Source organism: Prenolepis imparis, unplaced genomic scaffold, assembly GCF_030444845.1.
Source record: "Prenolepis imparis isolate NDT839.2.m4 unplaced genomic scaffold, iyPreImpa1.0 SCAF_2, whole genome shotgun sequence".
Classification (NCBI taxonomy): Eukaryota; Metazoa; Arthropoda; class Insecta; order Hymenoptera; family Formicidae; genus Prenolepis; species Prenolepis imparis.
In genome coordinates, this window is record NW_028141160.1 from 20,820,908 (window position 1) to 20,839,366 (window position 18,459).

An 18,459-nucleotide genomic window follows, 5' to 3' on the forward strand; every position below is an offset into this window, starting at 1 on the left:
AACCTGTTAGCTAATTGTAAGACTGACATGTGACTAACTCTACAGTGTTAATATTTGTAAAAAATAAATATCAAAATAAAACACAAAATTCGATGCGCGATATACCTGTATATCGAAGACAGCTGCAGCTGCAGAAATCGCTACTAGACGATCGCACGAATAATCTCACGAAGAGAGAGAGCAATGCGGGGCTTCTCTCCCAATACGGATATATTCAAGGTATGATACAAGATTACACCGAGCTCTTCCGGAAGTACATAGAGGCAACGCGAGATATCGAAGTCGAATCTTCGATTTCGACAATGCGCAACGACCCAGATCTTCGACGTACTTTCGACGTTCGCAGTTGAAGTTCACAAAAATCGCTAGGCAGAAAAGCTGACGGAATTTGAAGAACATTACTTTCGTCGACGTTTGTCGGCTTTGCGATCGACACGATAACGTCAAAGAGTGCGACTTCGATAAATAGGAAAAAGATAGGGAGACACGTTTTCTCGTAGAGTACGAGGGGGCGTTTCTCAACTTTCGTCGCATTTGTCGCTCACGTAATAGTCGCCCTCTCTCCCAAGTTTTGTACGTGTGTATCCCCTATTCCTCGCTTTTTCATAGGATTTACATGTTGTTATGTTCGCACTTTCGTCGCGCTATCTTTGCCTTCATCCGCCGCGCGCGGGGTTTCCTTCCAAGCGAAATTGAAATTTCTGCATTGCGGATATAAACGTCGCTCCCGCTCTGGCATTCTATTTGCATGTATTTATTACGTAAAGGTGAGGAGTTGTATATAAATAAATGTAAAAAGAAAGATATTTTTGCTTCTCTCTCAATTTTTATACAGACATGCATATACATATATACATATATAGTATATATATATATATATAGTATATATATATATATATATACTATATATATATATATAAACAGTAACTTATTATTATCAAATATATTTTGTTTGATATTTTATTTTGCTGTATCTAAATCTGTATCTAAATGTAATTTATCATTCAAATTGAGATCGTATAATAAGACACAAATTACAGGATTAAACTATAATTAAATTAAATGCATGAAAATAATAAAAAGCAGTAATAAATCAATTGTTTGATTGATAATTTAAAGTTCAAGAAACAGAACATTTCACATAAATTTAATCTCTACTGCGTTAAATGTTTTACATAACAACAATAAATTAATTTACTTTACTCACAATCAGTGTTTAACACTCATTTCTTGCTTACTGTTGTTTATCGCGGGGATTTATTTGATCAAAATCTGTCATGTAAACAGTCAGCGAATCTAATTATATTTTCGAATCTCCGCGAATATTTATCTTCAATTTTAACTGGTATATTTATTCACTTATGCGGTATAAATATAATCTCATAATTATAAAATACATATTATATTACAAATTATATATTATATTTCAAAATTTTGTATAATATAACCCTCCCTGGAATGGATACACTTTGACGGTGATGGGAGGGCTCAGTACTCAGTACCTGGAAGATTTATCCTGAAGGGAAAGCTAAGTAACACTGCAATGTCGGTTTTCAGTGTGTTGCAAATATCGCGTTTATATATCGCGTTTTTTCGCAATCTCGATTTCACACTTATAATTCTTACCAAGGATCGTACTTTTAATATAAAATTAAAAATCTCATTAAACATTGCTAGACACTTGGCTAGATAATGCTCAATAAAAGTTCTAACAAGTTTGGCTCCCCAAAAAATCGAAAAAATTAAAACTTAAATTAAAAAGATTCAATGCAAGAAATGCAGTATAAATATCTGTTTGCAAATCAATAAAAGCAAAATTAATGTATATTTTCTAATCTTCAATTAATCTTTAATTGTATGTTTAATTATTGTAACTTATTGCAACTTTCAATGTTTTACAATTTACAATAATTTATGATATTACTCACGCTAAGATTAAGTGAATTATTGAAGAGTTCCAAAATAAATGAGACATTGATTGCTCCAATAAAACTAATATATGTATAGCTATTTCCTTTTAATGATTCTACGACTACTAATTATAACCATTTGTAATAATCGTTAACTAATGTTTTACCTGCAAAGCTATTGTCTTTTTCACAAATATTAAATTGCAAAATAAATAATTTGTAATTATAATATAATAATTGCATGTCAGTTCCATGATAGGACGTATCGTTATTAAACGTTATCAAAACAATCAGGGCGATGAATAATTAACCAACGAATCGAGTCATGTTCCTAGCGGATACGACGAGGCCGAGAAAAAGGGGTGTCGACGACGTCTTCGATAAACCGCGAGCGGCCGAAATTTTCAAATCTTAATTGCGGTGAAATGGTGTGTAATGACGTGAAATATTGCCCAGAAAAAGATGCTGACTCTTATTACGGCCGAGCGGGCTCCGAACCTTTTAATCTGAAGCCTCCCAGCTCCGCACCTGCAGGAGAAAATGCTGACCCGCCAGTTCCACTGCCAATCTGTTACGGAAGAGAGTATTCTCTTGTGCGCTTTTTTCATCTCTCCTTTCGCGTTTTCCTTTATCTAATCTCACTTCCTTTATCTAATCTCGCTTCCTGCCACGGCAACTCGAATTTTCATGCATGATTTTTTCGCTCGAGCCTTACTTACGCGACGCAGATCGTTCACATGTGAAAAATCGAAGATATGAATGTGATTTCCGCAAAAACCAGTGAACAAAACATTACTGAAGATCAATTAATCAAATTTCGGCCACTTTTATCATACAGAAAATTTTAATTATTTTTTTATATAATATATTTTAAATACTTTATAATTAAAAATCTAATACTCTTGAAATTAGATTCAAGAATAGAGAGAGACAAGAATTATTTTAAGAATACTATTACATTGTATTTGACTTTTTCTTTTTTTTTATAATAAGTCCTTTGCATATTGCATATATAAGTAAAATATATAGAACCTGAATGATAAACTGGAACTTTCTCAATTCTTGCACCTTTCAAAGAAGAGACAAAGGAGACAGAAAATTCGCGTATTATCTTTACTCGCGGAATTCTCTCGCGAAGGCAACGAAGCTCGGCTCGTTGCCAATTAAGCGCGGACGGTTCGTTAGCGAGGAACGAGTCGCGGCTTTATTTTAATCTCAAACAATGGTCAAGAGCTTCGACAAGTTTCGCACTGACTGCATTTTATTTTGCGCAACACTTTGTTTCGCCACGTCGCGTCGTCGCGTCGCGCGTTTACAGTTTACACGCCAGTTGCTTAACGGGCCTTATTTATTCACCCGTCATAATTATAACGCCCTCGCCCGTGTTTAATGGAACGAATATCCTGATGAAATGCCGCGTCTACAGAGCACGCAGTTTCGAAAATTTATTTCCCAACAAATATGCAAACGGCGTAACATTATAGTAGCTTCGCTTTCATACATTAATTCGAAAATCACAGATGACCGATCACTCCTGACACGTCAATTGACCGCGAACTAGTTTTATAATAAACCACAAACATGGAATCACTATATTGCATTCAAGCCTCGTTGAAAATAGATTTATGGATATGAAAACTTTCGTGGACATTATTTTATAATAGTATATAATCTATTATGAAGAATATATATATTCTACTTAATAGAATACATACACAGAGAATTTTCTCTTAGAATTTACTCTGAAAATCATGGTAATCGTAGGACAATATGGTATAAAAAGAATTTTAATAGAATTTCTCTGATTAATATTTATCACAATAAAATATAAAATATATTTGATAAATTTTACTATGCAGTTTAATAAAATTAATCAAACATATTTGATATTTTATTGTGATAGATATAATTTTTATTGTGATAAATATTAATCAGAGAAATTCTCATAAAATTCTTTCCATACCATATTGTCCCACGATTACCATGATTTTCAGGGTAAATTCTAAGAGAAAATCCTCTCAGTGTAGTGATACATTTGTGATAAATAGGATAAATCTGATAATTTCTTCTAATCGACATCACACAATTTTATTACGATTTTAATCTTAACGATGATTACTTGATCAATGATTAATTTTATCATTATTTTTTATTAATCAATTGTTAAAGCAATTGCATATAGAATCACAATTGTCATCCAAACGCTGTATATAATTATATAAATCATTTTTTTAACAACTGTGTTGGGTCGATCTTTCAAAATACTTCGTACTACCTTACATGTTTACCCCCATATATCACGGTATTCCTGATTGGCCCCACTGTAACCATCGGTCTCCGGATTCACGAAAGCGTGATGCGCGCGGCAGGGCCGTAGCGTTTAGTGGGTACAAAGGGGCGCAGGCGCCGTACTCAAGAGAGATCCTCAGTCGTCGGCGGAAGCTGAAACGCGCGGGTTCGGGGCCGCCTGTGGACCGTAAAACGATGACGTAGGTGTACACATTTTGCGCGCGCCAATTATCGACGAGGATCGGCGTTTCGTATATGCGATAACAGGATATCCGCTTGCGCGACGAAACGAACGTAACGAGCGGATAATGTCGCGATACGTACTGAACGAATGTTTTTTTACTCGTACGGTGTCATAGATAAGAACTGAATATAGTTGACAGTCCAGTTTGCAGTTAAATACTATGTATCAAAGTAAGTACTAATTATAGTTTTCGTATATAATTTCTTCGTAAATTACGCAGGACATATACATATATTGTTAAAAAATAAGAATGTTATATAATTCTCTCCTATATATATTTTGTTTTGTAAATTCAGAAGCTATTAAAATTTTTAACACAAATCTATTTAAAACATTACTAAACACGTCTAACTTTGTCAATCGCGCCGAAAATTAAATTAACTCCATTCTTAGCTAGTTGTAAAAACTATGAAATTGGAATATACTTAATATAGTTTCTATTATAATTAAATTAATATTCTGTTTATACTATTCTGAAAGAAAGAGAGAGAGAGAGAGTACGAGAAATAAAAGAATAACATTGTACGTAAATATTTAAAAGTATGGAATAAAATTTCTTTGCTTAATAAAATTAAGGTATTTATTAATACTAAAAATTAATTTGACTCTACTTTTTTATTTACTAATATTTTAATACAATTTTACAAGAAAACAAATATAATTTTTAAATCTCTCAAGATGTGAGAAAAAGAAAATAATTTTATCTGATTTTATTATATTTTAAAGGGAAATTAATTTAGCAAAAATTTTGCAATCACTTTGCACTATATAAATTGGACATATAAAATCCAATTTTTTTTTCTTTATAAACGATTTTTTACGACAATTTTTGCATTGCTATTAACGCCGTGTATAATACTTTTATCAAATATGGTTTACTATAACACAACAGAATATGTATTGTTTGCTGTTACCGTATATAATGCTTTTAATATGTATACGTGTATGTCGCGCGTTGCGCGTGACACACAATCTATATATTTATATAATATAACATTGCTATTACCGGCCAGATAGAAATTATGAAATACGAGAATTGCGATGATACAAAACGAAAATAGAGCTTCACTATCAATTTACAATAATCAAATATTAATAATGTTTTATTTTTTAATGCACGATATTAATTCTTTCTTTCTCTCTCCAAGCATATATAAATTCTCTGTTTTTCTATTAATAAAATAAAGCTAATGAGTTTTCAATGGTCGATTAATTCAATGGCAGATTAAGATCGGTAAATCCAACGAAATAGATTACAACAGAAATAAACGGAAATAAATATATTTTGTGAAACTTAACAATTACTGAAAAAAAAATAATGAAAATTTTATTTTATTATACAAATATGTGTATAATATAAAAAATATATATATATGTATATGATTTATTCAGCAATGCGACTGTTTTAAACCCCGTTGTAAATTTAGTTTCGGTATCGTAAATTGAAATGGCTCTACATCGCAGGAAATATCATCAAAATTCGTAATTTAGATAAAGATCGCACAGTATTGAGCTTTGCTTGCTGTATTGTGTCGCCGTGGGTGTCGACCATATTTAGATTCTAATCGGTTCACTCGATTTCCTAGTGTATGAATTGCGGTAACGGCAACTACTGCCTGCTGTGAAATACGTCTGACCACCAACGCGGTGTAACTACTGCGCTCGGTATAATTCTAAATAAATTCACCGCTTCTCAAGGAAGTTTATTTCCACCAACCTCGCAACTAACAAATCTGAATATTCCTATCAACATTTGTGTTGTACAACTGTTATTTACCAGGAAATAAACGTGAAACTCTCTGAATTTAATATGCAAAGTTTATGTCATTTCTGTTAGAAATCGTATTAATACAGTAATTAAAATTTTTCATTAATTTAAGATTTTTTTAAATTATCTTCTATTGACACATTTTTATTGATACTAATCTGATATTGCAAATAATTTTTGTTTATTAATATATACTTTTTGCTTATCATATATATATATATACAAGAAAATAAATCATTAGAAGAGAACTCTGTAAATTTTCACTGAATACTTTGAACATTTTCTCATAAATGGAAAATAAAAATTGCACAATGAATGTTTATATATGATATATTTTTAATTAACATAATATTTTTTGTTGCTCTCCCCCCCTCTCTCTCTCTCTCTCTCTCTCTTTAAAATTATTTATAATAATATTAGTATTTATATACAACTATATATATAATACTTATTCGCGCGAAACGTAAATAAGTAAATAACAATTTCACGATAAATTAAAATATATTAAATTACAATTAGTAAACTTAGTAAGAAAACTGCGCGAAGACATCTAGGCTCTAAAAGGACTAGAGAAGCTTTTAAAGGATTAATTTCCTATCCGTAATTAGTTAAAGCACAGCGCAACTTCCTGTGTGTGCTGGTTTGTATTTATTTTGCTTGCCATGTACTTCGTTAGACTTGTTACGACACCGCAATTACGTGCTAACACGAACTTTATAGTCAGCTACCGAAAACGATGAAACTATAGTGAAATGGTCACTTCATTCGCGATAATTAAAATGCTGTGCAAAGAAATGATAAAACATTTGAAAATAAACAAATTGAATACATATATTCATATTTTGAAAAGTTATTAAATTTTTTCTAAGAAATATATGCGTTGTCACGGGTCAATATTTACATCGACAAGTTAGAGAATAAATTTTAAATTTATATTATACAAGACTTGCGATTCGTGATAAAAATATTTTGATAAATTTTTTTTATTTATAAATTATTTGGCCAATCTGAAGTTGATGTTTCCTTAAAATATTGAGATAAAACCAATTAATTTCAAATAATAACTATTAAGGAGATTTCCTTGAAAATTAGCTTTAAAGCAGCAAACAAATATGAATATAATTAATTATATTTTTCTATTTAATTTTAAAAGAAACATTACTTTTCTCCCTTTCTTTGTCTCTTTTAATAGATTTATAATTTAAAAGAAATATAGAAAATTATTTAATATTTATAATTAAAATATTTTGTTAAAAGAAAAATCAATTTTAAATATAAAAAAAATAAGCTGTAAAATCTAAAATTCTTTGTACCATTAAATATAAACATAAATACAAAGTTGCAGTCTTTTGTTTATTTTTTTAAAATAATTTTATTGAATAATAAACGTGAAAAAAATTTCAAATCTTCTTAGAAACGTGCTTCAACTACAAATTAAATTAGCTTACATACAATCGTAGGATATTAGTCATGAATAAGACATTAAAAAGAACTTACTTCCTCCAGAAACTCAATTTTCATGACACGGCGATTTATGGTTATCTGATTGCGTTTAAAAAACATTTAGCATTATGTGTCACGTAGGTGCGCATAAATGCATGAAAAATAAAGTGTTAAAAATATTATCACAAAAAGAGAAGACTAAGAATGTAGCATTATTACAGAAACTTATATTATTTATTTATATATATGATATAAATATATAATTAATTTTTAATGCTATAATATTAGTGGTTATTTTAATTTCTCTTAATATATATTTATTTAAATCTAAATTAATCAAAGAATTACGCAGGTCCATATGTTTGTTATAAATTTTTACTCGTCTGACTGTCGATTAATAAAATAAATAGTAATAATATAGATTTAAAAAAGCTTGTGTGAAGTTAAGACCAAAACAGACAGTTAGAGACATTTTATGAAAGAGTTGATCCGCAGGAAAATGTCCGCTACGCGGCACTTTTCTTATTCAACTGCATAAAGAGAAACCACCAGAAAATATTCGCGCCAGCCTACTCGTTCAATTTAATAACGTCGGTCTGACACCCTATACGTGACCAGATTTCTATTCTATAAACTGTGGAGCGAAGAAGAGGTAAAATTCTCCCAACTTTTGTGGTGAACGCTGCTCTTGTCTTTTCATTAATTATCAATGAATACCTTTAATCCTCGAAAGCTGTACGTCTCCGGGATATATTATCAAAGTATCGTGGCACATCTTAATTATAAATTTAATACTAAGAGTAATTAAACAATTCAACAAAAATGTGAATATAATTTTATTAGCATACTACAATAAAAAGTAAAATACTTTTTATCATGAAATTATTCAACTTTTATTATTCTTAATTCATCTTAAAAAACATCGAAAAATGTTTATTTTTTTTCATAGAATATTTCTACATTGTGTGAGAAATGAAAAAAAGAAAACTCAAATTTGTTTTTTTATTTTCTTATATGTATATATTTTTTCTGTCGAATATATACATATTATATAAACAAGTAATGGAAAAGAGAGAGAGAAAGAGTTAACAATACTTGTTAATTATAAATTATTTACTCATATACAAATATCAAACAATATGTCCTTATAATAATCAATAGTATGAATTTATTTATTATTTATTGACAGCTTTAATTATTTATATTACGTATAATCGTATAATCATTACGTATATCATATGTAAATTTCTGTATTATTCCGATATATAATATGCGATATCTTTTTGCATAAACATTAAAGATAAATTATTTAATTATACGAGATAAATATAAGAGATAAATCGGAGTAAATATTTAAGAGCTCGAAAATGTACGAATTATTGAAAAAAAAAGTATAAATCTTTCTAAATCTTTCCATCGTTTAATCCTTTATTTCCGGCCACGCATTTCACAAAGATCTCTCTTTGGTTCTTCCATTAGGAGGGATAGAAGGAACTTTATCACCATTCCCGATGAAAAGCTTCGAATACTCGATCCCGTAACGGCAAAACAGTGCACGGTCACGCGATTCCGCAGATCTTGGCGTAACTTTTTTCCTCCGAATCAGCCGAGCGCTGAGATGGAGCGCGGAAAGGGATGAAGGAGAAAGAGCGCGCAGCTGGTGCTTAAGGGCGACGAGAATTTGAATAAAACCTAGCGGCGAATCGGAGGGCTTTGCCTTATCCCAAAACCCCATTTCGGAAAGAAATGCGAGTTACATAGGATGGGAAAACTCGTAAAAAGCCGGGCGCGGTCGGGAGCCCGCACAGTCTCTCTCTCGACATTTCGACATTTGCGGATCGAAAATGGTTGAGAGAGAAAGATCCCTCCTTCGCTCTTTTTTTTTTTTCTTCCCTTCGAATCGGCCTCGACCATTTGCGAAACGGTCGCGATTTGCAAGCACCGTTCGCGAAATATTCTCTATCCATTCTCTCGTCGTCTAGCATCATCCAAAGTCGTTAAGAGCCATCTCTCGCCCGGCGGCGTTATTCCGCGCTATTACGCGAACACGGAACGCAGCATGCCTATGTACGCGTTTTACCTTAAGACAAAGGGACTGGATTGAAGCGGCGGATGCTGCGAACGAGGCGAATGCATTTCGAACCGTGGCGAATTTAATGCAACCGGAGTACGTTTTCGGGAGGAAGCGTTTAATAGCGTTCATATGTATTATACCGCGTTGCGCAGGCATTCTGCAGAACGTATAATGGCGACGGTCTCTTTTGTAAATTGTCGATACCGTCGTCGCGATAATGCTCCCCTGTAATCTCAAAGATGCATTAATGTGCGATTACGGACGAATCCGAGATCCGATGTAAAAATATATATTCCGTATTACGAATGTTTTCATGCGTCTCTACAAAACAAAAAAAAGAAAGATCTGTACGAATGACATTCTTTTTATTATAACGACATGTGTTTTTCGCATCAAGTATACAATTCTGTAAAACTGTATACTATGTAAAACGGAAGAATTGAATAAAAGAGACGGAAATAGAGCTGACAACGTATTCACAGTAACATCGATTCTGCGAGCACCCATTATCTACATGTCCGTCGTTATCCGTTACACAAACCATCGCAATACTTCGAACAAATATTTGCTATTGGACTTTTGTTAGTAGTTATTCTTTGTAAAATACACAAGAGATTCGATCTTAAACAAAACATTTATTCTAGCAGGAAATCTAGATTTCATTCCGAATGACTCTTTCAACGGAGATTTTCCAACGAAAAATTTTATTTTTTTAATTATCACTCTCTTTCTCTCTTCTTGACTACCTCATTAAATAATTACTGAAAATAATCTGAGAATATTTTATCTCTCAATTATATATAAAATTAAATCATAAGAAAATATGTAGATACATTTATTTACGTAAAGAAATTTCGCTTCCCTATATTTGCTCCCTTTATAATATAAAAACTTGCATACTTGGTAACGCATGGATTATTAATAGAACTTGCAGCAAATTCGGACTGCAAAATTGTGTGAAACGTTGCTGAAAATTTCTCCCTTGCGGAATCCGAAACTTAATCTTCGGTGTCTCGCGATATTCCTTCGGATGAAAATCAGCTCGCCTCATAGAGTGGTAAAGCCATGACGAGCGAAACTTCATTCTATTCGCGCCATTTTCGGAAGCGCGCCGCAGCCACAATAGCGGCACAATTAAGCGCAGCGTGCAACGTTATGCAACGCGTGTTGCAATCCTTACACCATCTTAAGCGCCCTTAAAGCGTTTCGTTTACTCACGAAGTAGAATATTCTATCGGATCTCATTCTCTTTTCCGCCGTTTCATATTCCATTTTCGACTGCTTCTTTTATTACTCCTGAAATACTTTTGAAAATGTCTTTAAGACAATTGTGTAATTTTTGAGTCCACAGAAAAACTCGCGATCGCTCTAAAGATTTAATTATAAAACTAGAGTGTCTATTGTACTATCGCGCAATTTTATCGTAAAACGAGTCGTGGTGGAGATAATTTTTTAATTAAATCACATAGAAATAAAAAATAGAAAAATTTTAGAACATTATATTTATTTTCTAAAAATAAATTTTATTAACTGTAAACGCGTCATGAGCATTTTTTTCGAGTGTTGGAATAACGTTAGAGTTCTACATCGTATATGTCATAAAAGACTCGCGTATAAAACTAAATCTACAAATTTTTAATTCGAAATGAATAAATACCGAAAAAGATGAAATATGAATTTCTACGCAAAACTTTTATCGACGCTCGTTTCTAATATCCCGAGCATACAGTGATCTAGCACTTTCTTCGATATTATCGCGATTGTATGCAAAACTGAAACTTTTACGTTCGTTTTCACAACCAACTTACATTTATGGAGCACATGCAAATGCCATTTACTAGTTATATTGTCTTTCATGAAAGATCCTGTGCTCATTTATCCCACGAAATAGAATATTCCATTTCCTCCGTTTCGCGAGGCCCTTCTTGGCCCTGTCGGCAACTTTTTACTGTTCCAGCTGTTGCTCAAGATGAATTTTAATCCGGTACCGTATCTGTTAATATGATTAACGTGCAAAATTTCGCAGCAATATCTCTGCAAATCTAATTACCAGGGAAGTTGCATAGAAATGAAATCCGCGTGCTGCATGAAATAGCAGTAATTCGTTAATCGCGCATTATAATTTTTGTTGGCATTTAACACGTACCTTTTTTAACACAGAGAATATATTTGCGCGAATGACACACGAAGAGAAAGAATATAAAACACGATATCAGACTATATATCGTTGAGAGGCGATGTGTATAATAAAAATCAAGGATGAAAAATTTATTGGAGAAATATTGATTTATCGATAAAAAAATTTTTTAGCAAAATTATTGGTTTAAAGTTTACGCTTTCCGCCGTTACAATCGATATGGCGCTAAACTTTCCTACGTTTATCCATGTCAATTTACTCGCAAACTGTCATTTTCGAGTCAGCTGTCAGCCATCCCGTATCCTCGGTGGAAAGTCTAACAATAAGCCGAGGTCCCAACTTGTCCACCCACCATATGCGCGTCTGTAACTATTGCACCGAAGGCATTGCAGTCAAGTTTCCAACGGACATCTCGCCATCATTCTCACCGAACGGCTTCTCGTTTGTCCAATATCCCACCAAGTGGAATATTCCATTTCCTCCTGAGCTCTCCCACAGCTTTCTGTCGCGCGCGAAATAACCGAGATCGTTTCTTGCACGCGGTCCTTGCATCGCCTTCGATGCAATGAAAGTGTCCTCGGGACATTTCGGGAACTGACCAGGATTTCGGTATTCTTATCTAACCGGATCTTATTGATGATAGCCGCTCTTTTTGTTTTTCGAGTTTTTTCAGTGACCAAATTGAAATGAAACTACGATGGAGTTCCTATTTTTCGTCCTTTTCGTTTATTTCAGGAAAATCCATCGGTAAATATTATATTTTTAACGTTTGATTTATTAGAATAAATTCACATAAAACTAATAATGATAAATTATATTTACATAATTTATTGCAAATGTTTGAAGTTTGAAGAAACAATTTTTCTAACTCGATTACTTATCGAATGTCATAAATATATATATATTGAAAAATAAAAAGCTGCTAACTTAAGAAATGGAATTTTTCACGATTGCCTAAACAGTTTTTTTCCATTTTCAATTAAACATAGAATCAGATCAGCACGAACCTGGTAGATCGCTTTACAAACGAAAGGATTTGCATCACCTAATCTATATTTTCAATAATAGTGGGCATCACCGCGTAAAAAAAATATAGTTTGATATATCAGGAAAACAATTTTATTTCGAGCGGTTTATCTGCTTCTGTAATATTTGCGATATTTTTATTTTTATTACATAACAGATTATAAACCGAACGCGCGTGTATTATTTAAAATGTAAAGAAATTCAATACACAATATCGAATTGGTTCTATGGTATATGAATGTAGTATTAACACGGCGAGAAATATACATATAGACTCGATATTTTATTGCAAAACTTATCGCATATTTTATTTATCCCATTTATAGTCGCTAAATTTCGTTTTGATTTCGATATTCTTAATAATTTTGAGCTCGTCGTCATGCGAAATTATACAATTCTATATTTAAATGTACATATGTACATCAATAAATATAATATTTCGATTAAAAAGGATAAAGGAAAATAACCACGTTGCTATCGCTTACAAATCTCGTTGATGACGACACATACATACATTAGGCATGCAAATGGGACTTATCAATTTGACCCATCTATTACATCTATTTGTGTGAGAGCACAAAAGCCCTAAAGACCACGTATGTACATACACACACGCAAAATTACAACTTCATCCCCTACCAGCGATCCGTATTAAGAGAGACCATGTGATTATCATAAATAGCGGCTGCAGTGAAAGAGAATCGCATTCTCTATAGGCAGACAATTCATGCCACAAGCGCGATAACGAAACGGCATATCGATAAAAGTGTATCTATATCTGGCTTAGAACGATTTAATTTCGAGATAATGTCATTGTCAATATTCTCCACTGCCCCCAGTATGTCTCATTTTGTAATCTCTATAGTCTATTGGAAAATCTCTTCTTGAAAATCAATATAAAACCTTGAAACACATCCTAGATAGACACGTACAATAAAAATATCACACTGTTTGTTTATTTGTTAACTTAAAATAAATTATTGTAATATCTTGTGAAAAGTTTATATTCATAATATACTAAATTTAAAATACTAATTTATTTATTTTAAAGAAATTTATATATCAGGAATTATAAAGGATTATTTATTAAAAAATGACTTTTATTAATAATGTTAAGAAGTTAATTATACTAAAATATAATTATTTTTGCGTAGAGAATCGATTTATACAAATATTTATTAATTAAACGAAGCCAATATTAAGCAATCTGGAATCTATTTTCTCTTCTAAAATTATAAATATTATTTATCTTAATAACAGAGATTAAATTTGAGAGAATTCTCTCTTATAAATTTAGATGTACTTTTTACGAAAAATCATTGATTTCCATGCAATTTCTTTTGTGAGAAAAATTTAATCAGTCTTTTTGAAAGATGTACAGAATTTATGTCAGATCCCAATTCATAAAACAGAAACATAGAATTAATCAAGATATAAAACTAGAAAGAAACTGACTGTAACGCTGAATCGGTTTATTTGCCAGCAGGATTTTCGGTGATGACCAGTCGAGCTTACGAAATAGCCGAGTATCTTCTTTCAATGTACAGTAACATCGGGTGAACGAGATTAGATGGAAAATAAAATCGGATTAACGTAAATAATCGTCGCTTCAAAACAAACAATTGAACGTAAGAGTCATTTGATAAACGAAAGAAATAATAGGCTAAAGAAAAAATTCAACTTGTCGGCAAGTAAATTAAAATTGTTTTTAATTTTAAGCCACACAATTAATAATAAATAATATTTATAACGTTTTATATAAGATTTTAAATAACATTTATAAATTAAATAATGACAGATTAAGTCAAGTATATTGTTTCAAAATAATTTTAATATTGGTGCGCACAAAAGATAGTAGGACTGACCTAGATTGTGCTTTTCAAAATTGTCACCATAGTAAATATTTAATTTAGTTGACGGCAGAGGCAAAAATGCTGAAACTGTTTGTATTTTTTCAACACGTATAAAAATGTATCTTTATTTTTTCGCTGTCGCAATATGCCCCCGCTTTTCGCTATCGGTGGATTACATACGCGTATATTTCTCGTTACTGTTAAGAGTTCTGTATCTATATTAAGTTCTCCGGCAAAAAATAATCTCCACGCGTAGCAGTTTCCGCGTATCGAATATCGGAACTGCGGATTCAAAAATAGTACGCGGATATCGAAAATTCTAAAGAACTCTGGCACGATTCGATTTGATAAATGAAGGAAAAACGTACGAGAGGGAAAATATCGCGGGGCGCGAACAATGGCAAGTTTTTACAATGATTCATATGCGTCACCATGACGACTTCAGCATCTCATTTCCACTCTCGCAGATCCTAATACAAAGTGGCTGATGATACTCGTAAATTCTATACAAAATGGCAGAGAGCGATAAAATGCATGTACGTGATGATATTTCAATGAACAAGATGATGTCTTATCCGATCAAAAGAGAGTGGTTTTCGCAGAAAGCAAAGTTCCGAGGGTGAAACTCGGGGGTGTCTCGAGAAGCGAGTTAACCCAGGAAGGCCATTAGCATAGCCCGGGGATGAGTTTCGGTTAATTTCGCGGTTAGCACCTGGGAGCACCGCCCAAAAGTGCTACCGTATTCCGGTACTTGCCTCTCGGGACTTTTCGTCTGCCGGGCCAAAAATTACGGCGCATGCTTGATAGTAGTCGCAACTTTATTCGCGCGCGCGAAGATTGTCGCTGCCGCATAAGAGCCGTGATATCATCAGGCTGAAAATTCATGCTAACCGCAAGTTGGAAAAGTAAATTATTTCCAAGTGTGTAGGATTCAAGTTTGCACGATATGTTAGAAAAAATTTTTGCACAAACTATGCTATATCAGAAAGCGTGTTCCCCTTAATATTTGACATGTACTTTGATTCAATTTCTGAAAAAAAATAAAAATGTCTATATTCACACCAAAATAACGAAAGCTTGCAAAAATAAAGGATAAATAAAGAAACGAAGAGAGAATAAAATTAGGTTTCTCTAGCGCCTTTTTCTGTTAATTTGTATTTGTTGTGTATTCCGGAAGCATCATTTTGCTGCCACCAAACGAGAGAAGAAAAATTTATTTCTGTCACTTTTAAAAATATTACTTCTTCAATTTTGTGTCTCGCGAAACAAAAATATCGAGCAAACTGTGAATATAACGAAAATATCAAAAATTCAATATTTCAAAATCGAAAAATGTCTCGCTATTTTGGTTCTCGCTTACAACTCGGTACAGAAGTCAATCGCGTACCTACTGTTGTATTCCGTTCGCATTCGTGTGCGTTTTTTCGGCTGTGAATAACTTTTGATGTGAGCCATTGAACCCCAAGCTCGCTTCTCGTCGCTTTCACGCGCGAAATCCAACCGCTCGTGGGTTTGCGTCCTCAACAGAAGTGCACGTGTTTTACGCGCTTTATTTCGGCTGACCGCGATCATAAGTGCTTCCACAAAGTAGACTACTTACACTATAATCCGTGTAAGAACAACAGGTAGATAGAAAAAAAGAGACAAATTGTTAAAATAACAATATCGGAAAAATAAGTAAAATAATATTTAAAATTGAAATATTTACACAGAAATATTGACACAATCTATTTTCTTTTACTAAATTATATAAATAGTTGTAATAATTTTTTATTTGTATGTTAATTAAATTGTTAGTTGATTTTATACTAATCACAAACATCTCACACGTGTATTGTTTATTAGAGATAATTATTTCTCTTCTTATACGGACAATTCTCTTATATACAAAAATATTTGAATACTTTTTTCATGAGTTTTTACTCATTCTATTTATTTCTGTCTTTTGTGGTTTATATTTCTTATAGATATCCATTTAAGTATATTTTTATTTTATTAAATTATGTTAATTATTTTAATATTTGTTTGGCGTTATAAATATATATAAACTTTTGTATAGAACGATACTTCATACATATAATGCAGTAAAAAAATAGACTTCGTATAAATATAAATAGGTAAATTTTAAATTTTAAGGAAAATATGTTTCTTACGCATATAATAAACAATATATTTTTGTACAAAACTCATGAATATCGTAAAACGTGGAAAATATCCTCTGCGTTACATATACGTTATATAACGCGGGGTCTACTGTATACATATTTTATTTAAACAAATATTCGTGTATTTTTCTCGGCTTTGAAAACTTGTATTTTTCAAAGAACGTTATTTGAATAGATGTAGAATAGTTATCTAGTGAGTTATATATTCGAGTTATTTCCCATAAAAATCATAATACTTGAATAGAAAAACAATATAAGACTTACGAGATAGCTTATTGTTATGTCTATTTATATATAAAATATACATGTTTATAATGTGTTTTTTGTTCATATTTATGATTCATAAACAAATTTTATGGCAAGTAATAATTGATCAGTCAAGTTTTCTTTAGCGAAAACATTGAAGAAACTTATAATTTATTGCAAATTTAAAAAAAAACAGATTGAATTCCGTGAAACTTTTAATAGTCGTCTAAAATTAGCAGAAATATTTAATTGTCAACGCGTTGAATATTTAACGTCAAAAGCGCTAAAATATTTAATGTCCTTCATTTTCTGGACTTAGAAAACTTGTAGAATCAAATTTTCCGAGCAAGCAGTAAATGTGACGCCAAGTAAAAGCACATCGAACGCTTAACATTGCATTCCAACTTATTCAATCGCAATTCGATGAGATGCATAATACAGTGATGCAATGACATTTATATCAAACGGCAATACGTCGCGGCTTAATATAAATCGTCTCGTTAAGAAGTTATTCTCCATAGCCATCGAGTCTATTTTCTGCACCGTGAATGTGCATTAAATCGTTTTAACAACCCGAAGGCGAAAGGCAGCTTAAGTAAAGCATCTTGAGATATCGTACCATTCACTTCCGTTTCTACTCTCTCTCTCTCTCTCTCTTCTCTCATTTTCCGTTTCGTTATCCGCCATTGTCCTTACTTCCTTCGTCAAAATTCCTTATTTCCTCAGCTTTTTTTTTTCATGCCATTAGCCTCTTCATCACTTCCTTCCGTCATTCTTACGATGTCATTTCTAATAATTATTTGTTCTTCTGCACTACAATACGGATTATTCATAATTTTTTGCGACAGGAAGACAAAATGTCTTATATGCGATATAATTTTAATATAATTATGCTATATATCTACATTGCGATATACAAGGGCTGACTGTTGTCATGTTTAACAAGAAACAATGGACTTTAATATTTTTAAAATTTTAATTTCTTTTATTTTTTGATATTAAATCAATTATTATAAGCATTTATATAGCTTATAATGCAAAAATCCTTATAGAAAATATGTTAATCAGAATTCATATAATAAAAAATCGTCCGATATGTCTAATTATTATTAAAGCTCACTTATATTTATAAGCCGTCATGATAAAATTCTATCGATAACTGAATAATTGCATCATATTTTCTGGCCTCATTCTTTCTAAATGTTTTTACATTACATAAGATAAATATAGAGTATATTTTGTTTCGTATTTTTCGTATTTATGAATTGATCATTTAAAATATAAGCTCAAATCAATAAAGATAA

General features: G+C 31.9%; 1 protein-coding gene across 3 annotated transcripts in view; it reads left to right on the top strand.

The window, feature by feature from the left end:
• The window catches only part of LOC145932590 (opioid-binding protein/cell adhesion molecule), a 264,950-nt gene that overhangs the window by 150,879 nt on the left and 95,612 nt on the right, over nt 1-18,459 (top strand). For 2 of the 3 annotated variants that reach the window (XM_083031634.1, XM_083031636.1), the window contains exon 1: nt 4,314-4,613. The exons of the other annotated variant lie outside the window; for it this stretch is intronic. The gene's annotated coding sequence lies outside the window, so the exon portion shown is untranslated. Of the gene's footprint in view, nt 1-4,313; nt 4,614-18,459 lie in introns of those variants that run through there. 3 annotated transcript variants of the gene reach the window in all.